This window comes from Oryctolagus cuniculus, chromosome 8, assembly GCF_964237555.1.
Source record: "Oryctolagus cuniculus chromosome 8, mOryCun1.1, whole genome shotgun sequence".
NCBI lineage: Eukaryota > Metazoa > Chordata > Mammalia > Lagomorpha > Leporidae > Oryctolagus > Oryctolagus cuniculus.
Genome location: NC_091439.1, coordinates 141,481,362 through 141,506,920, shown reverse-complemented (window position 1 = coordinate 141,506,920; position 25,559 = coordinate 141,481,362). Strand labels below are relative to the sequence as shown.

The 25,559-nt window shown below is 38.2% G+C and overlaps 1 protein-coding gene and 1 pseudogene across 3 annotated transcripts in view; one reads left to right on the top strand and one right to left on the bottom strand.

Moving 5' to 3' along the window:
- LOC138843436 (transcriptional coactivator YAP1-like) overlaps nt 1-25,559 on the bottom strand; it is an 80,249-nt gene that overhangs the window by 11,080 nt on the left and 43,610 nt on the right. The window lies entirely within an intron of this gene.
- LOC138843456 (inducible T-cell costimulator pseudogene) lies at nt 1,987-9,105 on the top strand (annotated as a pseudogene).

Genomic DNA, 25,559 nt, shown 5'->3' with positions numbered 1-25,559 from the left:
GGTCGTTATGGCCAATTGGGGAGTGAACCAGTGAATGGAAGACCTCTCTCTCTGCCTCTTCTCTCTGACTTTCAAAAAAAAAAAAAAAACTCTGACTTTCAAAAAAATATAAATCTTAAAAAAAAAAAAAAACAGAAAAAGAAAAATAAGCCATAGGCAAAAATTAGCAGGGCACAAGAAAAAATAAATATAAGAACAGTCATAAATGAAATTGAAACTAAAAGAATATTAGAGATATAAAACAAATAGCTGGTTCTTTAAGAAGATAAACAAAATAGAAAAGCCTTTATCCAGAATAACAAAAAAAGAAGAAAAAAACCTCAATAAATAAAAGTTGAGAAGAAAAGTAGACATTACAGTTGATACTACAGAATATGATGTGTCATAAAAAGCTGCTATGAACTGTGTGTTAACAAATTAAAAGCCTCAAGTAAATTCCTGAATAATACTACTGAAGTAGTAATTAATAAAAGTTTCCCAACAAAGAAAACCCTAAATTCTATAAAACATTTAAAAAGGAATAACTCAAATACTCTTCTAATTACTGCAAAATATTTTAGAGTATACAAAACTGTAAGGGGCCAGCACTGTGGCAGAAGCAGGTAAAGCCCTGGCCTGAGTGCCAGCATCCCACGTGGGTGCCAATTTGAAAATTTGAAGCCTGGCAGCTCCACTTCAGATCCAGCTCTCTGCTAATGGCCTTGGAAAGCAGTAGAAGATGGCCCAAGTCCTTGGACCCCTGCACCCATGAGGAAAACCCAGAAGAAGCTCCTGGCTTCTGTCTTAGGATTGGCTCAGCCCTGGCCATTGCAGCCATTTGGGAAGTAAACCAATGGATGAAAGACTCTTTCTCTCTTGCTCACTCTTGCTTTTGCTATTTATCTTACCCTCCCCCTGCCTCTGTGTAACTGCCTTTCAAGTAAATAAATACTTTTAAAAAAGAAAACTATAAAATACTTTTCAGAAAGCTGGCATTACCAATACCAAAACCAAAGACACAACACAAAAAATAAAACTACAGACCAGTATGCTTGATGAACATAAATGCAGAAGTTTTCAACAAAACATTAGTAAACCAAATCCAAAGCTACATCAGTGATTATACAAAACAGTAAGTTTGATTTCATCTAAAGATGCAAGGGTGATTCAACATTTGGAAATCAAAAACCTCATAAATCACATCAACAGAATGAGGGAAAAATCATGTGAGCATTTTAACAGACACAGAAAGCAGTTGATAAAATCGAATATCTCTATAATAAAAAAATCCTCTACAAATTAGGTTAAAAAGAACACATCTCAAAATTATAAAGCCTTTATAAGACAGACCAACAGCTACTTTTATACTGAAAAGTATAAAGCAGAAATCACTTCTTTTCAAATACGGAATAAGAGAAAAATGTCCATTTTTCACCAGTCTTATTCAGTATATTGTTGGAAGTACTAGCAAGAACATTTTGGAAGGGAAAATAAATAAGGTAATTAAAATTGGAAAGTAGTAATTCGAAATAGCCATATTTGGGACCAGCTCTGTGGTATCATGGGTAAAGCTACCGCCTGCAGCATTAGCATCCCATATGATCACCAGTTGGATTCTTGGATACTCCACTCATGATCCACCTCTCTACTGATGCACCTGGGAAAGCAGCAGAGGATGGACCAAGTGCTTGGGCCCCTGAACCCATGTGGGAGACTTGGATAATCTCTAGCTCCTGGCTTCAGACTGACCCAGGCCTGGTTGTTGCTGCGATTTGGGGAGTGAACAAATAGATGGAATATTTCTCTTTCTATGCCTTGCCCTCTCTGTAATTGCCTTTCAAATAAATAAATAAACTTTTAAAATTAACATTTGTAAATTTCATGATGTTGTACCTGGATGAAAACCAAGCACTACAGCAGAAAGCTGTTAGAATTTATAAATCAGTTCAGTGAAATCACAGTTACAAAGGGAGCAAACCAAAACAGTAGGATTTTTATGTACCAACAATGATCTCACTGAAAGAGACATCAGGTTTGAAATCCCATTCACAATATCACAAACACAATCCAATATTTAGGAATAAATTTAACCAAAGAAATGAAAGATCTCTACAATAAAATTTATAAAATATGGATGAAAGAAATCATCAAGGACATAAAAATGTGAAGATATTTCTTGCTCATGGATTGTAAGATTTATTATCATTAAGAATCTATAGCATCTTAAGTATGCATTCAGTGCAATCCTTGTCAATATACAAATGACATTCTTTATAGAAGTAGAAAAACAATCCAAAAATATGTATGAAAAAACTACCCAGAATAGCAAAGTAAACTTGAGCAAAAAAGCAAAAACAAAAACAAAAACATGCTGGACAGACACAGAAAGACTAATACCACAGGTTCTCCTTTATATGAGGGAGCTAAAATCACCAAAAAGAAAGGCCTGTATCAATTTTGATGAGAATACAATGTTTTCTCAAACTTCGTTTAAAATCTTTGTCAAACAAACTGATAGGAATTATGTACTACTCTATATTTTTTAAATAACACTTGAAGATATTACATAGATTAGTCCTTCCTTGTTTCATTTCTTGTATGGGTATTCATTTTCTAGTCTGTCTGTGTCCTTTAAAATTGTTTCCTATTTGTGTCTTCTTTGTACATAGCAATTCTGTTGATTAGATGGATAGATAGATATGTCTCATTTAAAATAATTTTTAACTTTTTTCTTTATTAATTTGAAAGGCAGAGTTACAGAGAGAGAGAGAAAGAGGAGAGACACAGAGAGAGAGAGAGAGAATCTTCCATCTACTGATTCACTCTCCAAATGGCTACAACAACTAAACTAGGCCAGGCCAGAGCCAGCCAGAAACCAGGAACTTTTTCTGGTCTCCCACATGGGTTCAGGGGTCCAAGAACATGGGGCATCTTCCACAGCTTTCCCAGGCTATTAGCAGGGAGCTGGATCAGAAATGGAGGTACCAGGACTCAAACTGGTACCGATTTGGAATGCTAGCTTTGCAGGCAGTAGCTTTACATGCTATGCCACAATGCCAAGCCCTATATTGATCTTGTACCTAGCAATCTGTGTCATTTCATTTTTCAATAAAGGTCGAGGCATCATAGTACCTAATTCAAAGCATATTACAAAGTTTCAGTAATAACATAAAATTGTCAAATAGATCAATGGAAGAAAATAAAATGTCCAGAAATCACTTCATGTGCATTCAGGCAACTGATTTTTGACCAAAGTTCTATAGAATGTACATTTAAAAAGGGGTAGTCTTTTCAATAAACAGTTCTTCAAAACTAAAGTGTGTGTGTGTGTGTGTGTGTGGTATTAACCTCTCATTATATATAAAATCAACTCAAGGTGGATCAAAAACCTAAATTTAAGATTTTAATCTATGGCTCTGAACTTTCTGAAAGAAAATATAAGGGGAAACTCTCCAAGATATTTGTGTAACATGATGACTTCTTGGATAAGACCCCCAAAACACTGACAAATGAAGAACTAGACAAATGAATTTATATCAAACTCAGAAGCTTCTGCACAGCAAAAGAAGCAATCAGGGAGTTAAGAGAAGTCTGAAAAATTGGGAGAAAATATTTGCAAGCTCCAACAAAGGGTTAATATGAGAGTATATCCATATATTTTTTTGAAAAGCTCATATTAACTTTTATTTAAGTATGTATATATAAAAGTTTAATCTCATAATTTTAAAGATACATAATTATATATTATGCTGTCGATCTAGTTTATCCATTGTCATGAATCCTTTTGGTCCCTGAACTTGCCTTTGCTTCCTCCCTTACAGCTCTGCGCAGAATACAGCTGCATCCACCATCATGGGTACTAATGAGATCCCAGTCTCAGTTCTTTGAGGATGATGAGGGGCATTCAGCACCATGAACATGTTATTTGAACATAAATGAGAAAATAAAAACTCTATGAGTGATTTTCATGAGGTTTTTCACATAAAGTGTATTCCATATCCCTATAGATACCAGTTTAAAAATGAGCAAAGAGGGGCTGGCACTGTGGCACAGCAGGTTAACACCCTGGCCTGAAGTGCCGGCATCCTATATGGATGCCAGTTCGAGACCCAGCTGCTCCATTTCCAATCCAGCTCTCTGCTATTGGCTAGGAAAGCAGTGGACGATGACCCAAGTCCTTGGACCCCTGCACACGTGTGAGAGACCTAGAGGAAGCTCCTGGCTCCTGGCTTCGGATTGGCACAGCTCCAGCCATTGTGGCCAATTGGGGAGTGAACCATTGGATGGAGGACCTCTCTCTCTCTCTGACTCCCTGCCTCTCCTCTCTCTGTGTAACTCAGACTTTCAAATAAATAAATACATATTTAAAAAATGAGCAAAGGACCTGAATAGACAGTTCTCAAAAGTATAAATGCAAATGATCAACACACACACTCACACACACACACACATATATGCTCAATAATGTTAGCTATCAGGGAAGTGCAAATTAATATCACTTCACCCTTATCACAATGAATATTATCCAAAAAGGAGAAAGCATTAATATGTTGGTGAGGATATAGAAAAACTAGAATTTTATACACTGTTATCAGGAGTGTACTTTATACAGTCACCATTGAAAACAATATTGAGATGTCCTAGAAATCTAGAAATAGAATTTCTATATGCTCCAATGATCCCAACACTGAGTATTATCCAAAATATTTAAACTCATTGTATCAAAGAGATTCTGCTCAACCATGTTTATAGCAGAACTGTTCACAATAACGAAAATATGGAATCAACCAAATATGCTTAATAAGATGAATGGATAAAGACAATGGGATATATATTCACAATGAACTATTATTCAACTATGAAAAGAATGAAGTCCTGTCATTTGTAGCAAAATGGGTGCTACAAATAGAGAACATAACATTGAGTGAAATAAGCCAGACTCAGAGACACAAAAACTGCTTGTTCTCCTTTGCATGTGGAAGTTAATATTAAAAGAAAAACTTATCCTGAACACAGAATGTTAATTGACAGACACTGGGCTGGGTGAAAGAGATAAAAGAAATTTGGATTAAAAAGTTTAGAAATATAGCTGTGGTTCATTAATTGTGATAAGTATATAAGTATAATGATATGAAATATTATTAGAGCATAAGGGGCCAGAGGTATGGGGAAATTTGTAATGTACCTCAAAAATCTTGAGGGAAAGATGTCTATATCTGGAAATATTCTATTAGAACCTTTAAAAAGCAAAGAGAAAGTTAAAATTCCATAAAGTCCAGAAAAAGTAAAAAAAAACTTGAAAATGATGAATTATCAAATGAGTCTAAGATATTTCTAAAAATATGTGTAAAATATGGTAGCCAGGAACAGTTGTAGTATTGTGATGGAGTTGGGGACCTCATAATAACAAAGCCAACCAAGATGGCCATGGGATTCTACTGCTAAGATTGACTTGCACTAGGATGTTAATATACAGGTATTAGTATTAACTATAATTTATAAAACAGATGAAAAAGCATGCAGATGATATGAAATAAATAAATGATGATCACTTTGAAAGATGTGAGAAATTTTGTAGGAGCAATATAGAGTGACCAACAGATATAAATGAAATTGTTGAAAACTAAACAATTACAATATATTAAGAAGAAATATAAATTAAAAATTTTCACAAAATTTAAAAATCCACATCAAATACCATTATAACCATGAAGGAAAAGTGTCAGTAACTTGAATTAAACTATTGACACTTTCAGAAATCAAAGATAAATGTCATAGTTCTGGAAAAATTCATAATTGCCATCAAATATGATACTTGGAAAGGGAGAATGACCAAATTTGCCTAAGAAGTCTCTGAAAAATTGTATACATGAAAATTGTCAGAAAAACTTATGCAATTTTGTGGCCAATGAAAGTTTCTTTAAAAACAAAATACAACCCTGTCGGAATAAGATTGAAGTCGGCAAACTCAAAAGGCTTCCATAGCCTTGTCAACTCATGACTAGAGCCTAGGGAGATTACTGATGCCATAAACAAGAGTGTCAAATTGTTAAGTCAACAACAGGAGTCACTGTGCACTTACTCCTCATGTGGGATCTGTCCTTAATGTGTTGTCCAATGTGAAGTAATGCTATAACTAGAACTGAAACAGTATTTTACACTGTGTGTTTCTGTGTGGGTGCAAACAGATGAAATCTTTACTTAATATATACTAAATCGATCTTCTGTATATAAAGATAATTGAAAATGAATCTTGGCCAGTGCCGTGGCTCAATAGGCTAATCTTCTGCCTTGCGGCGCTGGCACACCAGGTTCTAGTCCCAGGCAGGGTGCCAGATTCTGTCCCAGTTGCCCCTCTTCCAGGCCAGCTCTCTGCTATGGCCCGGGAGTGCAGTGGAGGATGGCCCAAGTGCTTAGGCCCTGCACCCCATGGGAGACCAGGAGAAGCATGTGGCTCCTGCCTTCGGATCAGCGTGGTGTGCCAGCCACAGCACACTGGCCGTGGCGGCCATTGGAGACTGAACCAATGGCAAAAGGAAGACCTTTCTCTCTGTCTCTCTCTCTCACTGTCCACTCTGCCTGTCAAAAAAATTAAAAAAAAAAAAAAGGAAATGAATCTTGATGTGAATGGAATGGGAGAGGGAGCAGGAGATGGGAGGGGTGCAAGTGGGAGGGAAATTATGGGGGAGAGCCATTGTAATCCATAAACTGTACTTTGGAAATTTATATTTACTAAATAAAAGTTAAAAAAAATACAACCAAGATGGCCTCAAGTTCACAGTGGTTAGATTAGCTTTAAATGGGATACCAAGGATACATGTGGGTGATATAAGCTCAAACACACACACACACACAAAATAAATACATAAAAAGAGAATCCAGGTGTTATGAAATAAAATACACTGTGACCAGGGTAAGTAACAATTATTTTCTAGAAGTAATAGCAGAATGACAAGCAAATATGAGGGAAATTACTGGAAATGATAATAATTACCTTAAAAAAGGAAAATGAAATAATTTTCACAAAATGTAAAACAAATGAAGATCATACACTTATCAGAGAAATCTTTAAAATAGATGGATTTTAACTCATTCTATTGAAACTTTCATATATTAATAGGAAGTTTAGAATTTCATGAAATATAAAAAAGAACTTGAAAAGAACCTAATATAGTACCTGAAAAGAGTGACTATCATGTGGGTCTAAAATGTCTCTGAAAACATGTGTGCATGACGGTTGCTAGCACAACTTAGAGAATTTTGATGGAGTTCATGACCTCATAATGAACACTTAACCAACATGGCCATGAATTCACAGTGGCAGGTCTGGAATACACTGAGATATTAAAGAAAAATACAGGTGATGGTAATCTTAAAGACAGTAATAAAAACATGTTGGATTTTTATGAAATAAAATGATGACTGTGAGTAGAAAGGAGTAATTCAGTAGGAGCCATAATAGACAGGCAATGAGATAATGGGAAAGCTAGTGAAAAATAGACTATTATAATACATTAAAAAAGAAATATTTTTAAAAAAACAATAAAATTGTAAGTCAAAGATTGTGCTGCTTATTAGAATTAGCTCAAAATATGTTAGTTTTTAAATCTAGTGAAATTTAAAGTTCCATAATAATCAAGAAATGTACTAAGTATATTACCTGGTACTTGTGAATGACTACATTGGACAAAGATAGCCCTGAAAAATTTTGTATATGAACATCATCAGGACAACTTATAGAACTCTGAGGAAGCTGGTGACTCAGCTTCACAGTGTAAGTACTGCCTTCAGCTAAGATACTAAAGATGCTCATAAGTGATATGTCTAAATTCAAAGAAAAGAAAGTTTAAAAGTGATACACACCTTACGATATACAATATATTGTCATTACTGTGAAAAAAAAATCAGTAGCTTGGTCAGAACTATAATAAAATGACAGAGATAAAAGGGAAATTGCTGAGAAGTAGCTCATTATAATTACATTTAAAAAACAACCTTTTCTGTAAATGTAAATTAAAGATGGTATCAATTAAGGGAATCTGAAAATTTGCCAGTATTTGTAACTAGTCTTTCACAGCTTTTTTTTAAAAAAAGATTCATTTATTTACTTGAAAGAGTTACACAGAGAAAGAAGGAGAGTCTGAGAGAGAGAGAGAGAGAGAGAGAGAGAGAGAGGTCTTCCATCCACTGGTTAACTCCCCATTTGGCCACAATGGCCAGAGTTGCGTCAATCCGAAATGAGGAGCCAGGAACTTCTTTTGGGTTTCCCATGTGGGCCATCTTCTACTGCTTTTGCAGGCCATAGCAGAGAGCCAGATCGGAGGAGGAGTAGCCTGGACTGGAACCTGCAGCCATATGGGATGCTGGCACTGCAGGTGGTGGCTTTACCCACTATACCACAGTGCTGGCCCCTGCCACAGCTTTTAAAGCCCAAAGATGGGGCTTGGCAGTGAGGTCTTCAGCAGAGAACTCCAGACACCTGAACCTTTCCTTGGCTGTGTTGGAATCGCTTTAAGGAGACATCAATGACTCTGCCAAGTATGAGATGTTTACATTTCAGAATGGAGGTGTTCAAATTTTATGCAAATACCCCAAGATTGTCCTGCAATTCAAAATGCAGCTGCTGACAGGGAGACAAGTCCTCTGTGACTTCAGGCAGACAAAGGAGAGTGGAAACATGGTGTCCATTAAGGCTCTGAAATTCTGTCAATATCAATTATGCAGCAACAGTTTCTTTTTTCCTATATAATTTGGACAGTTCTCATGCCAGCTATTACTTCTGCAAACTATCAATTTTTGACCCTCCTCCTTTTCAAGTAGAGATTCTCAGAGGAGAATATTTGCATATTTATGAATCACAAGCTCTGTTGCCAGGTGAAGTTCTGGTTACCCATAGGATGTGCAGCTTTTGCAGTAGTCTACATTTTTGAATGCATATTTATTTTTCAGCTTACAAAAGAGAAATATCAATCAAGTGTGCATGACCCAAATAATGAGTACGTGTTCATAGCAGCAGTGAACACAGCTAAAAAATCTGCACTGACAGAACTCTCAGGCACCTGGGCATGGCACACATTGGTCAGGTCCCCTCAACTTGAAGTGAGAGTCCCTTGTTTCCTCAACTAGAGTCTGACTTGACTTGATAGGACCACACCCATCTCCTGCTCATGTTTTGTTCATTCTGGACCAGTGACTCTAAAAGCCAGCAGGATTTGCACAGATTTCCTTGGTGCTGCTGCTTTCTCAGAACAAACACCTCCTTGCAACTAGCTTTATAGAAAGCCCATCTCATATGCACTCAACAAACAGACCTCACTGGGAAGGAATCCCTTTGTCTAGGCCTACTTTTAGCAAGGCAGTAAAACAACTCTTTTATTTTTTTTCTTTAAAGCAGCCATTTTTTTTTTCTTTAAAGCACAGCCAGCACTGTGATGTAGCAGATAAAGCCGCCACCTGCAATGCCAGCATCCCATATGGGCTCCAGTTCAAATCCCGGCTGCTCCATTTCCAATCCAGCTCTCTGCTATGGCCTGGAAAAGCAGTAGAAACTGGTTCAAGTCCTGAGCCTCTAAACCCATGTAGGAGACCAGGAAGAAGCTCCTGGATCCTGGCTTCAGATCATCTCAGCTCTGGCCATTGTGGCCATCTGGGGAGAGAACCAGCAGATGGAAGACCTCTCTCTCTGTCTCTCTCTCTTTTTCTGTCTCTCTCTCTGCCTCTGCCTCTCTCTGTAACTCTGCCTTTCAAATAAGTAAATAAATCTTTTTAAAAAATACTATCTGGAACATTCAGATACTTAGTGAAAATCTGATTGATTTTTAAGGTTAATCAATTCTCCTTGATTTTGATTCCGTTACTTGAGCTCTGGGCAAAAACAGAAAGTAGGGCGATATCAGAACAAGTAAAGCTGTAGAAGGACTTCTAAAGAAGAGAAAAGATTACATGGATAAAATAATCTAATGAAAATCTTCCTGATAACTATGATTTTTGTCTGACTTTAGTATCTTCTCACTAAAGTATGGACAGGGCCAAGAATAAAGCATTGATTTACTGGCCCCAGAGCCAGAGATAATAATCTGAGGATCAAAAGGATCAAATTGGCAATGTTTTTTCCCCAACACCAAACTTTTCTATTCTTTCAAGATCACCATTTTCCAACACACACACACACACACACACATACATACTCATTAGGCTGAAAAAGCAAAACTTCTTTATTATAAAGAAACTTTACTGTTGACATTCAGAATGTCTTAATTTATTCTATGGGGCTTCCCATGTCTGTTCATGAAATTTAGGGTAGAGTTGATGTTTTTCTTCACTAACAGATAATCAAAATACACCATGGGCACATCTAATCTTAGTAAAATAATAAAAACTTTCAATAATCAAAATTATAGCTACCTTTTTTTCCCAATTCAATCCTAATACAGGCTGACCATTTACAGGAGAAATAGGATGTGACAGGTACCTGCAGATAATCTGATTTAGTTAAGCTCTCTCTTCACTTACTATGCTAGAAAAGATGGTAATTCACTTGACTTTTGGCATCACTGGCACTTTCTAGTCAGGTATATGGGTCTAAGGCAATCTGTATCATCTCTCCTGTGCACATGGACCACCTCTGTTCCATGACATAAACTTAAGCAACAATTGTTCTTACAAACTCTAAAAATACAGGTCACTTAAAAAAGCCATCTCTTTGTCATTCCACTTTCAAAACATGTGGCCAATCAGTCTTGGGCATGAGTCAGATTCAAGTCCAACATGGCAGGAGTCACTATTTATGCTCCCCAGATAATCTTCTGAAAGCCCCTCTCTCCTGATCATATGAAGGGAGTTGTTGCATCCTGACTCCTTCCCCTTGGAAGTGTGATAGGACACTTAGCACAGTAGCTAGTCTCTGTTTTTGTTTTTGTTTTTGTTTTTGTTTTTATTGACAGGAAGACCAGTCTGTTCCCTGACTCATACACTCCCAATCCTTTATAAACTTGACATGGTTAAATATCTTGAAAATCATGTAACTCATTTCCTCCTCCTCCTCATGTAAGAACTAGATCATGTTTTATTCTCTCACCTTCAAACCCTTTGTCTAGTGCCTCAGCTAACATAAATAAGGAGTCTCATTTTAAGATTCTGTCTCATGTGGTTCCAAAACTGCCTCGAATTCAAGTAAGGAAAAATAATTATTTTTTTTTTATTAAATGAGGTAGACCAAATGGTGACAGGTGATTTTTTTTTGAGAGGCAGAAAGACATATAGACAGGGAGCTCCCTTTGGTTGGTTCACTCCTAAGATGTCCCAACAGCCAGGGTTTGGCCAATACCAAAACTAGAAGCTGCGAACCCAGTCTAGAAACCTTATGTGGGTGGCAGGAGCCCAAATACTTGAGCTGCCACTGTTGACTCCCTGAGTCTGCATTAGCAGAAAGCTGGAGTCAGGAGCCACAGGTGGGCTTTGAACTCAGGCATGTATGGGACATGGGCATTATAAACAGCATCTTACCCTGGGCTAAATGCTTGCCCTATCAGCAGATGATTTCAAGATATTTACAGCTGAAGTGAGATCACCATTTGACCTGTATTCACCTATCTCCAAGCTTTTATTGGCAGCCGCATGCTCATCTTTATAACAATTAAAAATGTGGTGGAGTTGATGATTTTCATGTAGCAGGGATAAAGGCTCAAATCCCAAGAAAACAGATACGCTACTCTTTTCACAAACCAATAATCTTTCTTCCACAGAGGACTCTCCTTAGAGAATCTACAGGTCAAGAAGAACTCAAGGAGAGGAATATCTGCCTTTCTGGTAATACTATCTTAGGGAACTCATAGGCTATTAAGAAATAATTAACATCAGATAGGTCAAATAATAGATTTTCCATCAAAGAAGATAGTGGCTCCCGGAAAGCCCCAAATAAAGTGACTCTATGTAGAATGAAAATCAGGAGCCGATTTTAAATCAATAGTTTTGTAATATGGAGAAACAATCTAAAATAGAGTCTGCTGGGTTTAAAAATCTCTAGAACTCTGAATTGTGCTTAATGAGAATCAGGCTTTGACTTCCACAGCATTTGGGTTTGGAATTCCTCTTGAATATCAGAAATCTTAGTATTTCAACACGACCCATTTCCACGAGCATCAGAAACACACTAACTACAACACTGTGGAATGTTTTTCCTGTAATTTGCTGTTTTAACATGTTTTTGCTTGGCATTTTCAAATTTTACTTTTTCTTTTGCCATTAACTATTTCTAGGGTAGCTTTATGAATTTAAGTTTTGGTATTTGTGCAAGATTTACCTGGTAAGAAAGAATAATTTCTAAAAATTACATTTTAATAAATCTTATCAAAGTTCAGAATATGTTAGGATGAAACTATGCACAGTTTACTTTGTGGATGATACCTTTCCTTCATACCCACAGAAAGAACTATATAAACTACACAGATTTGCATTCAGAGGACATGCTAAAACTAAGAGGTAGCATTGACTTAAAATTCTTGGTGGAAGTCAAACCTTTATCATGTAAACATATTTTCCTGTGTAATTTCATGAAAGCTCATTTATTTATCTTGCTAATACCACAGTCCAATATAACTTTATTTCTAAATTCACTTTTACAAGGTATAGCTTTTTGCAAAGATAATAGTAGGAAAACATTTATAAACCATTGATTTTTTTTTTTCTTTTTGACAGGCAGAGTGGACAGTGAGAGAGAGAGACAGAGAGAAAGGTCTTCCTTTGCCGTTGGTTCACCCTCCAATGGCCGCCACCGCCTGCACGCTGCAGCCGGTGCACCGCGCTGATCCGATGGCAGGAGCCAGGTACTTATCCTGGTCTCCCATGGGGTACAGGGCCCAAGCACTTGGGCCATCCTCCACTGCACTACCTGGCCACAGTAGAGAGCTGGCCTGGAAGAAGGGCAACCGGGACAGACTCCGGCGCCCTGACCGGGACTAGAACCCAGTGTGCCAGCACCACAAGGTGGAGGATTAGCCTAGTGAGCCGTGGCGCTGGCCTAAACCATTGATTTTCATAAATTGGCCCCAATCAGATGTTTAGTAAGCATAGTATTAGCTCCAGTTTTTACTCTGTTTAAAAAAAAAAGCACTGGAAACTTTCATTTTGTTAATATTAAAAAAGGCCAATTTATTAGATTCTGTGTCCTACGGACAGCTGAAAGAACCTAACTCTGCTTCCTTTTGGTTCTAACTTCCCCCCTTGTGTATGTATATTTGAGTGTGTGTTCATGAGTATAAAGAAATCATTATTTTTGCAGTAAATGCATTTCTGGCCTAAATGCATTTTAGTCCACTTGCTACAAATCAATTTACTTCCTTCTAAAAATAATGCCTCAGTTGCAATCATCTCCTCCTTAAAATCTTCATGCAAGCAAGCTTAGTTAATAAATACAGATTAATATAGCTGAATACCAATTCCCACCTTAAGCCCTCTTTCTTGGAATATTATCATCAGATTGGTTTATGGAGAGAAGAAAACAACAATAAAGTTGGAAGGGTTGGAGACAGTGGTAAAATAGCAATAAAAATACTTATATAAAAATGCTAAAGATATAACATCTGCTTTTTGCTTAGCCCACTGAGCTTGACAGTTCCTGATTTATGCTATAGTCCATGTTTGAACAGATATGAAAAAGGGAAAGGTAAAAGAATGTCTATGTGAGATTATTAAATAGTGCAGGAAAAATAAGAGCCGTTATTACCCTGGCAAGAAAAAGGGAAACTCAGTGAAATTTCTTTCCATAAATTTGCCTTTGTGATCTGCAAGGTGCTGTTCCTCTGCTTACATTCTGTTACTCTGGCAATGCACTCCTGTGAAATAAAGATTATTAAAGTGCATATGATTATTTTGCTGCTGAGTGAATAAGACAAGCTGCTTCTGAAATGCCTTATCAGAGAAATTCAATTTTAGACCCAATTGTGTTTTTGCCTCCTTCTAGCTTTCTCCTCCTTCCCCTCACTTCAAATAAAGCCATCATCTCCCACGGTTACTACATATTTTGTTACTCATTGACACCCTGAGTATTTTAAGCTTTCTTTTAATTTCATGAACCCATTTTCCCCATTTTATTATAGCTTTAGTCTATTTTCCAGCTATATACCATCTGTTTGGAAATCAGTATGCGATGTGTCTTTGACTTCATTTTTATTATATTGTAGTAATAAAAGTAATGGGTTCTGAACTAAATATAAATACATATATTACCCATTGGATATGCAATATTTGAGCAAAGGATGAGACAAAGAGCTTAGATATGGCATAAGGTATATAATGTGTACATATTTTCCTGTGTAATTTTATGAAAGTTCATTTATCTTGCTAATACTACAACCCAATATTACTTTATTTCTAAGTTCATTATCTGTTTTGCAAAGATAATGGTAGGAAAACACTTATAAAACAGATTTTCATAAATTGGCTCCAATCATATGTTCAGTAGGCATTTTCTTATTGCCAGTTTTCACTCACTTTTAACCAATCTTTAGTCTCTTGGGTATTCCCCATCCCATACCACCCTAAGGTGACATTATAGAGATGGGAAGTTCTATAGTTACATTGATAGTCACACTTTGTTGCCTGATACCTCTACATTTCTATTCAGTTATGTAAGATAGTAGAGGAAAGATTCTCGCAAGTCTTAAAATTATTTAATACCAAACTTCATGAGGTTCTCTGTTATTAGCCAATTTCCTGAAGAGAGAGTGATAATAGTTTTGCTAGCATTATCTATTGATTTTATGGGAACCTATAGTTTTAGCATGTACACAGTCCAAGCAAAGGCTAAGCAAACACAAATTGGCAATGGTTAGTGTGCACTGTTTTCTTGCTATCTGCATGCTGATCTAAGTTTCTCACCTAAACTAGTTTACATCATTATTACATCTAGTTGCCTAAGCTGTACTGCACTACATGAAAGGGAAGATAAAAGAGCAGCTGGGAAGAGATAGAAGGAAGAATCAAAGAACATAAAACACAAAGTCTTCTATTGAGAAGCTGCACCAATTAACTCTAAATTACTGCAGAAAAGAGGAGCCTTCAATGAAAAATATTTGTTGCTGCACTGCATCTTGTTTTAGTGGGGTGTCGTCACTCATGTAACTTGCAGTTAAAGCCATCCCCTTTTAAGAACTACATCTTTTAATCTCTGCTCTTCCCCTCTATAGTTTAACTAAAAGACAATCAACCTTTTAATGTAAGTCAAATGGGAAATATAAAATTGCACCATTTTATCAAGTCTTAAGATACTCCTATTCTCAAAGCATGAGAAGAATCCAAAAATTCATACTTGGCACTTTATTACATTCCAGTTTCTCCGTGCCATCTCCTCATCAGGGTTCTTGGCTGGAATAGCTATTTGAAATCATAAAAAAGGCAATTCAATCTCAGACTGAGTCAAAAATTTTAAAAACAATGGTCAAACTGTACCAATCTGATGTATTATCTTGACCATAACACATGATTCTTAATTTTTAAAATGATATTTTTGTAAATCTGTATTCTTCCTATGTTGAAGTGACACAGTTCTAAAAATTAATGGACTTTCAAGAGAGGGAAGAGATGTATAATTTGGGACATGCTCAAGCTGACCTGCCCCAAATGGTAGAGTTAGAAACATACCAGGGGATTCCAATTCAATCCCATCAAGGTGGCATGTACCAATGCCATCTCACTAGTCCAAGTGATCAATTTCAGTTCACAATTGATCATAATGAAAGGACTAAGAGTCAAAGGGAGCACATAAACAAGTCTAGTATCTGCTAACACTAACCGATAGAATAAATAAAGGGGAGAGTGATCCAACATGGGAAGCGAGATACTCAGCAGACTCATGGAATGGCAGATGTCCTAAATAGCACTCTGGCCTCAGAATCAGCCCTAAAGGCATTTGGATCTGGCTGAAAAGCCCATGAGAGTATTTCAGGCATGGAAAGCCAAGACACTCTGGCAAAAAGATCTCTGTGAGTGAGATCCCAGTGGAAAGAACAGGTCTTCAAAGAAGGAGGTACCTTTCTCTGAAGGGAGGAAAGAACCTCCACTTTGACTATGACCTTGCCTAAACAAGATAAGAGTCGGAGAACTCAGAGGACTTCCATAGCCTTGGAAACTCATGACTGGAGCATAGGGAGATTACTGATGCCATAGACAGGAGTGTCAATTTGTAAAGTCAACAACAGGAGTCACGGTGCACTTACTCCTCATGTAGGATCTCTGTCCTTAATGTGCTGTGCATTGAGATTTAATGCTATAACGAGTACCCTAACAGTATTTTTCACTTTGTGTTTTTATGGGGGTGCAAACTGTTGAAATCTTTACTTAATGCATACTAAACTGATCTTCTGTAAAAAAAAAAAGAAAAAAGAAATTATCAATTCCCAACTTGACTCTCACTGGGATTAAACATGACAATAGGTCTGATCTGATTTCATCATCATTTAAAAAAATCATCTATTATTTTTCACTTTATGTTTCTGTGTGGGAGCAAACTGTTGAAATCCTTACTTAATGTATGCTAAGCTGATCTTCTGTATATTAAGATAATTGAAAATGAATCTTGATGTGAATGGAAGGGGAGAGGGAGTGGAAAAGGGGAGGGTTGCGGGTGGGAGGGATGGTATGGGGGGGAAGCCATTGTAATCCATAAGTCGTGCTTTGGAAATTTATATTCATTAAATAAAAGTTAAAAAAAATTAATGGACTTTCTTTTCAAGGTATTATTTACTCAAATATGTGATAGTTTTAGGGGAAGTCAGCTAAAATAAACTTAGTAAAATGTTAATGGTTGATAAGCAGGCCTAAATGCTTAGCTTTCCTTTAATTCCATAGCACAAATCCATTAATTTTGGCAAAGGCACCAAGAAATATCCATGCCATTTGAAATGTTCCATGGGAGTCTTTAAAAATGAAGGTCTTGCCTACTCTTTATAGACATTAAAATGCTTCATCCCAAGACCCCTCTATAGCAAATTGCAACCTGTTCTATTTTATCTGCTTTGACAGGATGAAGGGCTGAGCTGGCCCTAGAGAAATGGGATACATGGGATACAGTCTGAGTAGCTCAAACTTGCGATTTCCAATAAACCCTCTCCACAATTAGAGGAAAGGCATAGAGGAAATTCACTTCATCAAAGAGTTGCAACCCATTAAGAATTATTCTATACTTCCTTACTTATTTCATCACTAGCAATCTAACTAAAATTGTATTCCTTCAATGTTTCACTCCAAGCTAACACAAAAGCTCATTTATAATCAGCCTAGTAAAGCACTAGCATGCACACATGTTCTTTTTATTACCTGACTGTAATACTCATTATCTTAATTCTTGATTTCTTGCAAACTTAAATAAGCACTACTCTTATACAGTCATTATTATTCTTTAAAATTTATTATTTTATTTGAAAGGCAGAGTTATAAAGAGAGAGGAGGAGAGACAGAGAGTGGGAGAGGGAGAGAGACCTTCCATCCTCTGGTTCGCTCCCCAGATGGTTGCAAGAGCCAGGACTGAGCCAGGCCAAAGCCAGGAACCAGAAACTTCTGGGTCTCCCATGAGGGTATAGGCGCTCATGTATTTGGACCATCTTCCACTGCTTTCCCAGGGCCATTAGCAGGGAGCTGGATTGGAAGTACCACAGCTGGGACTACAACTGGCACCCACATCAGATGCTGGTACTGCAGGCCAGGTATTTAACACATTGAGGTACAGCACCTGCCCCAGTCATTATTATTCTTCAGCTATAAGTCCAATTACCTAGTATAGGTTGAAAGCTTGCATAGCTTCCTTTTTTTCTTACTGGCCTAACAATTGCTACTAAGTAAATAATGGGCATATTTTAGTTAGTTAATGCAGGCAAGGCATGAGATTTAAGTTTAATTCTTCACCCACAAATTCCTATACTTGGAATGTTGCTAAAACTTCTCAATATACTACTCAGTTCAGTAATGACAACTCTCACCATCTTTTACCCTTCTGTAAAGTATGTCTGTCTCATTTCTTAGAGTGATTGCATGCACAACAGATACCAAGAGTCTGAAATATTAACTTGGAAAAAATGATGCTTTCCTTTAGATTGTAAAAAGTTATTGTGATTAATCTAGCATTTTAAAAAATATACCAAAGCCACACAATCACAAGTATGCCTCTTTGGAAGTCATCTACAAATATCATATTAATAAAAATGGAAGAATGGGGAAAAACAAAGTCTCTCATCACCACCTCCTAAACATTAACAATAGCATAAATGATAGTCTATTAGGAAAAATCCCAGCAGTTCAGGGAATGTTCCTCAAACACATTATGAAATCCTATATTACAGTAAACACAAGCTGAAGTTCTGACAAATGCAGAAATCATGCAGTCTGTTCCCTTCTCTAATTTCTTATTTTTTGTATGAAAATATCATTAAATTGTACTAATCTGTCAGAAAGGAGAAGAGAATATAATGCAAACTTCTCTCAATTAGCATAGAAATGCATAAAAAAGTGATTTAAAGCACAGACTCAAATGAGATATACCTGCATTTGAGTACTGATTCTACTGACTACTGACAAGTTCTTCAACAGTCTAAGATTCAAATTATTCTTTTATACAATGACAATCATATAAATTTTGTAGGGTTGCTGTAATTGAATGAAATAGGTAAAATGTTCAGCATAGCAAATGTAATATAGCAAGTAAATATTCAACTGTTAGTTGAAACTGAAAGGATTTTCCTGTGAGTTGGGGGAAAATCCACTGGAGATATATTCATTTTTTAAAAAAGTTTTATTTCAAGGGCAGAATAACATACAGAAAGAGAGGGAGAGAGGGAGAGAGGGAAAGGAGGAGAGGGGGAGAGGGGGAGAGAGAGAGAGAATATCTTCCATCCTCTGGTTGTAAGAGACAGGGCTGAGCTAGACTGAAGCCAGGAGCCAGGAGGTTCTTTCAGGCCTCCCATGTGGGCACAGGGATCCAAGCACATGGGCCATCCTTTGATGCTTTGCCAGGCACATTAGCAGAGAGCTGGATCAGAAGTAGAGCAGCTACTCAAAACAGAAAACATTGTATATGAAATATAAAATGGAAAACAAAAAGCATAACCAAGCTCAGAAATAAGATAAAAACCTCCATGGCCCAACATAGAAAAAGAAATTCAAAGCAGGGTGCAGGGCTGAGGCTACTGGCATGCTGGATCCAAAGAGAAATGATGGTAGCCAGAGGTGGGGCTCCAGTGAGGTAAGAACATATGTTTCATAGAAATGGGAAGGAAAGAGTACATGGGACAGCCGGCGCCGTGGCTCAACAGGCTAATCCTCCGCCTAGAGGCGCTGGCACACCAGGTTCTAGTCCCAGTCGGGGTGCCAGATTCTGTCCCGGTAGCCCCTCTTCCAGGGCAGCTCTCTGCTGTGGCCCAGGAGTGCAGTGGAGGATGGCCCAAGTGCTTGGGCCCTGCACCCCATGGGAGACCAGGAGAAGCACCTGGCTCCTGCCTTCGGATCAGCGCAGTGCGCTGGCTGCAGTGCACTGGCTGTGAAAAGAGTACATGGGACATTGAGGGCTGGTACAAGGCTCCTGCTCACCTGAAATAGAGTACAGTGGGGGCTGTGGTTGTGGAGCAGGGGATTAAGGCACCCCTTGCAATACTAGCATCTCATATAGGAGTGCTTGGTCAAGTCCCAAACACTCTGCTCCCAAGTTGGCTTCCTGCCAACAGGCTAGGGTAGCAGTGGAAGATGTTTCAAGCACTTGGGTCCCAGCCACCCATGATGGAAGTCTGGATGGAGTTCCTGGATCCTGGCTTTGGTATAGCCCAAACCTGGCTACTGTGGACATTTGGGGAATGAATCAAGAAGTGGAAGATCTTTCTCCTCTTCTCTCTGTTATCCTGTATTTCAAACAAACAAACAAAATCTTTAAAAAAGAAAGAAAATGCAGTAGCTGAATGTGTAAACCAATACCCAGTAATACTCTGGGTTGAACATCAAACTGTCATTATAAAACCTATGGACGGGCATGTTAGGGAACCAGATGCAGGTAATTGAAAAATCATCATAGGGAGTAAAGAGCAAAGTCAAATAAAAAGAACACTAAGCTCATAAAACCTCCCACTCAAAATAGGCCTGCAAACCAAAATTCACAAAAATCTAATACAAACAAGGTATCAGGGCAGGTGCTGTGGCATAGTGGGAAAAGTTGCTGCTTGTAGTGCCAGCATCCCATATGGGCACCAGTTCAAGTCCCAGCTGCTCTGCTTCTGATCCAGGTCTTTGCTGTGGCCTGGAAAAGCAATGGAAGATGGCCCAAGGACTTGGGCCCCTAAAGCCACATAGGAGACCTGGAAGAAGATCCTGGCTCCTGGCTTCAGATTGGTGCAGCTCTGGTCATTGCAGCCAATTAGGGAGTGAACCAGCAAATGGAAGACCTCTCACTCTCTCTGCCTCTCATCTCTCTGTGTAACCCTGACTTTCAAATAAATAAATAAATCTTTAAACAACAACAACAAAAAGGTATCGAATAGAATGAACAATTGACAGTCAGAAAATTCTATCATTCCATGTAAAATTAGTTTAATTGAAACAGTTTGACAGGGGCCAGCACTGTGGTACAGTGGGTTAAAGCCCTGGCCTGAAGTGCAGGCATCCCATATGGGTGCTGGTCTAATTCCACTGCTCCACTTCTGATCCAGTTCTCTGCTATGACCTGGGAAGGCAGTTGAAGATGGCATAAGTGCTTGGGCCCCTGCACCTGTGTGGGAGACCTGGAAGAAGCTCCTGGCTTGTGACTTAGAATCGGCACAGCTCTGGCTGTTGTGGCCATCTGGGGAGTGAACCATTGGATGGAAGAACTCTCTCTGTCTCTACCTCTCTCTGAAACTCATTCAAATAAATAAAATAAATCTTAAAAAAAAAACCATCTGACAAAGAGTTAAGAGAAGTACATTTACAATGTTTGAAAATATAAATGAAGGAAGAATTTCTGGCCAAAGTCAGAAATTGTAACATCAAAAAGGAAGAATAAAATAAGAACAGGAAGATAGGGTCAAAAGACGTGAAGTATTCAATGAAATTAACTCAATAACATGGATAAACTCTGGACTTGAATTTGTATATACAAAATCCTGAGGAATCAGCCAAAATTGCTATTAGATCTATTAAATGGGGTCAACAAATTGTAGAATATATCAATATGCTGTGCAAAGATCAAATGCATATCAATATGCTACCAATATATGGGCTACAATATTTGAAAATTAAGTAAATAATTCTTTTTAAAGTGGCATCAACAAAAATAAATACATAGAAATAAATGTTAAAAGAAAAAGGTGTATTTCTATACCTTAAAGTAAAAATGTTAAAAAATCTTAAGAGATCAAAATAACTGTAAAGATATCTAACAGTTTTCAAGTAAACAGAAAGACCTGTTGACAGCAATGCTCCTCAAATTAATGTATAGATTCAAAAGGATCCCTATTAAAATTTCAGATACTTTCTTTAAAAAACTGACAAACCAATCCTAAAATTTAAGTGGAAATGCAAGGGACCCAGAATACCCCAGGAAAGAGAATTAAGATCCTAAAAGCACACCCATATATTTCTGGTCAATTGAGTGTCAACAAGGGTGCCAAGATAATTTGATGGAGGAAAGAAAAATCTTTTCAACAAATATGCTGTGTTATCCACATACAAATAAATTATGTAATCCCTTACCTCACAGCATATACAAAATTAAGTCAAAACAGATTAAAGACCTATAAAAAATGCTAAAAGAAAACAGAAGGGGGCTGGCACTGTGGTGTAGTGGGTAAAGCTGCAGCCTGCAATGCTGGCATCCCATATGGGCGCCAGTTCAAGACTCAGATGTTCCACTTCTGATCTAGCTCTCTGCTATGGCCTGGGAAAACAGTATAAGATGGCCCAAGTCCTTAGGCCCTCGCACCCATGTGGGAGACCCAGAAGAAACTCTTGGATCGTGGCTTCGGATTGGTTCAGTTCCAGCTGTTGCGGGCATTTGGGGACTGAGTCAGCAGATGGAAGATCTCTCTCTCTCTCGCTCTCACTCTTTCTCTCTCTCTCTATCTGCCTCTGCCTCTCTGTAACTCTGCCTTCCAAATAAACAAATCTTAAAAAAAAAGGAAAGAAAACATAGGGATAATATTCTTCACACTTGCTTAGGATATGATACCAAAAGCACAAGCAATAAAAGGAAGACTTAATGAACAGGACTTTATCAAAATTAAAAGCTTTTGTTTTTCAAAGGACACCATGAAGCAAGTGAAAAGATAACTCATAGAAACTATTTGAAAATGATATAGCTAAAAAAGAACACATATTCAAAATGTGTAAAACACACATAAAATTAACAATGAAAAGACTAAAAATCCAGTTTTAAAAATGAGTAAAAGATCTGAACAGAAATTTCTCTAAAAAAGATACAGAAATGCCACAAATATATGGAGAGATGTTCATTAGTCATTAGTTATTAAGGAGATGCAAACCAAAACTCCAAGCTACCACTTCATGTATATGAGGATGTATAAAGATACAATAACAGATATTAGAAGGTACACAGAAACTGAACATTTCAGATATTGCTGGGGTGATTATAAGATAGTGTAGGTATTTTTGCCACTTCCTCAAAATGTTAAATATAGTTGTCTTGATCATCCAGATAAATTCTACCCCCAGACATATACCCAAGAGAAATAAAAATATATCCATAAAAATCTTACCCATCTATATTCATAGTATGATTATTCACTCTCACCAGGAAGCAGAAATAACCCAAATAATCATCAAATGATAACAAATAAATGAAATGTGGTAGTACTATTCTACAAAAGCAAATAATGAAACACACGCACATGTGACAATATGGACATCAGAAATATTGTGGACGGAGAGCGGCAAGATGGCGAAATAGGAAGGGAGCACACTGATAGTCTGGGGAGAGACAGTTTAATAAAAGTGGAGATACTGCAGGTTCAAGGAAGAGTAGGGGAAGAAACAGCAGAGAAAACTCTTCCAGAACTAGTGATTCACAGTGGACCTGCATGGAGAGCGTGGGAGCCCACAGTTCGGGACCAGCCGCAGACTCAACACACTAGCGCTGGAACGCGAGGTGAGCCGAACCTCAATAGCCCAAGACACCGGCAGGCAAGCGGAAAGAGGAGACTAGAGGGAACGACCCCAGGGGGAAAAGTTCACCAGGCTAACTAGAAGAGAGAGAGAAAAAAAGTGGCTGATACGGACACGGGTTTCTCTCTCTCCGCTCACCTCTCAAAGGTGAGCAAGACAAAGAGCAGGCACCATCTTGGACATACACCATAAGCATAGCAACCTCAGGTCTGAACCAGCCCTGAGCCTAGCACAAAAACCTGACTCTGGATGGGGCGAATTAACAGGAGATTAGGACCTAGTGAATTTGTGGTGCTACTGAACTGAGACTGTGAAAAGAGACGGTGGGGGAGAGAACTCACGGAATTCACATGAGTACTCTCCAGAGACGCTACAATTCCATAACCTTGGCAACCCAGTGGGATACTGAAGGAGAATTTGAGCCCACACTGAGGGCAGAACAGATTCCCTGTGTGGTCGTTGGGAAAGAGCTTCCGATCTCTGGCTCCTGTGGGTATATCATTTGCCTGCTAACTACCTCCAACTTCATTCAGCTGTGAGGAATTACTTCCCTTTTGAATCAAAAAAAGAAAGAGAGAGAGAGAGAGATTTACCATGCCTAAAGTGGGAGTGTCACCTTTGGCACACCAAACAGAGCTCTCAGGCCACACCCATCTCAAGCCTCTAAGGCTCCATCAAAAGCAAACAGTCCACTTAATCTAGAGTCATAGTATAACAAGAAAAAGCACCACAGTGAAGAAACCAAATATCTCCAATATGCCCAACAACAAACGCAAAAACCGAGATAATAGAAACAAGGAAGTCATTATGACCCCCCCAAATGAAAAAGACACCCCAATTCAAGATTATGAAGATGATGACATAGAAGAAATGCAAGAAGCAGATCTCAAAAAATTGATAAGAACATTAAGAAGTTCTCAAAAACAAATTCTTGAACTACACAAATCCTTAATGGACAAGATAGAAAATCTCTCTCGTGAAAATGAAATATTAAGGAGGAATCAAAATGAAATGAAACAACTAGTACAACAGGAAACTGATAGTGACGAGAAATCATAATGAAGTGAAGAATTCAATAGATCAAATGACAAACACATTAGAGAGCCTTACAAACAGAATGGGTGAAGCAGAGAGAGAATATCGGACTTAGAAGATAGAGAACAGGAAAGGATACAGTGAGACCAAAGAAAAGAAGAGGAAATTAGAAATCTAAAACATATTGTCGGGAATCTTAAGGATACTATTAAAAAGTGCAACATTCGGGTTCTAGGAGTTCCTGAAGGCATGGAGAGGGAGAAAGGATTATAATGCCTTTTTACTGAGATATTAGCAGAAAATTTCCCAGGTTTGGAGAAGGACAGAGAAATCCTAGTACAGGAATCTCATAGAACCCCTAATAAACACGACCAAAAGAGATCCTCACCACGACACGTTGTAATTAAACTCTCCACAGTGAAACATAAAGAAAAGATCCTAAAATGTGCAAGAGAGAAACGTCAGATTACTCTCAGAGGATCTCCAATCAGACTCACAGCTGACTTCTCATCAGAAACTCTAAAAGCTAGGAGGGAATGGCGAGACATAGCCCAGGTACTAAGAGAGAAAAACTGCCAGCCCAGAATATTATATCCTGCAAAGCTATCATTTGTGAATGAAGGTGAAATAAAGACTTTTCATAGCAAACAGAAATTGAAAGAATTTGTTGCCACTCGTCCAGCCCTGCAAAAGATGCTTAAAGATGTGTTGCACACAGAAACACAGAAACACGGTCATCAATATGAAAGAAGGTAAAGGAAGGAAACCTCACAGCAAAAGATCACAAAGGAATTCAAAGCATATATTAGAACTTTGGCAAATGGCAGGGCAAAGTTACCACTTATCATTAGTCACATTGAACATTAATGGCCTGAACTGTCCATTTAAAAGACACCGATTGGACAGGGAGGAGGCAAGATGGCGAAATAGGAAGGGAGCACACTGATAGTCTGGGGAGAGACAGTTTTATAAAAGTGGAGATACTGCAGGTTCAAGGAAGGGTAGGGGAGCAAACAGCAGAATAAACTCTTCCGGAACGCGTGATTCACAGCAGACCTGAGTGGAGAGCGTGGGAGCCCACAGTTCGGGACACCAGCGGCAGACTCAACACAACAGCGCTGGAACGTGAGGTGAGCCGAACCTCAATAGCCCGAGACACCGGCAGGCAAGCGGAGAGAGGAGACTAGAAGGAACGACCCCCGGGAGGGGAAAGTTCACTAGGCTAACTGGAAGAGAGAGAGAGAGAAAAAAAAAAGGTGACTGGTACGGACACAGGTTTCTCTCTCTCCGATCACGTCTCAAGGGCGAGGAAGTCAAAGAGCAGGCGCCATCTTGGACATACGTCATAAGCAGAGCGACCTCAGGTCTGCACCGGCCCTGAGCCTAGTAGTTATTTTCTCTGTTCTACTTAATAT